We start from the raw sequence: 564 nt of genomic DNA on the forward strand, positions 1-564 counted from the left end.
GCGTCCGTCAACGTGCACCTCCAAAAATGTCTAGGCATTTTATCGCAGCAATGTTTTGCTATATTGTGACAAACACTTACCTGCCCCATGGCATGTAGCCCTCCAAAATTAAGTCGCCAGGGGAATATTTTAGTCGCATTTGGCGAGTGGCGACCGTTAGTTTACAGCCCTGCTCACCATACTATGACTTTTTTATGCCTTATTATACTATGACTTTTTTATGACTTATTATACTATAAATTTTTTATTACTTTTCATGCCTTACTATACTATGACTTTTTTATGACTTTTTATGCCTTACTGTTCTATGACTTTTTTATGCCATACTATACTATAGCTTTTTTTATGACTTTTTATGCCTTACTATACTATGAGTTGTTTATGCCTTACTATACCAAGAACTTTTATGCTTTAATATACTATGATGTTTTTATGACGTTTTAATGCCTTACTATACTATGACCATTTTATGACTTTTTATGCCTTACTTTACTATGACTTTTTATGCCTCACTATTCTATGACGTTTTTATACTTTACTATACTATAACTTTTTTTATGACTT

This window comes from Seriola lalandi, unplaced genomic scaffold (assembly GCF_002814215.2).
Source record: "Seriola lalandi dorsalis isolate HSWRI2012SDOR001 ecotype SW California unplaced genomic scaffold, Sedor1 jcf7180002054930, whole genome shotgun sequence".
Classification (NCBI taxonomy): domain Eukaryota; kingdom Metazoa; phylum Chordata; class Actinopteri; order Carangiformes; family Carangidae; genus Seriola; species Seriola lalandi.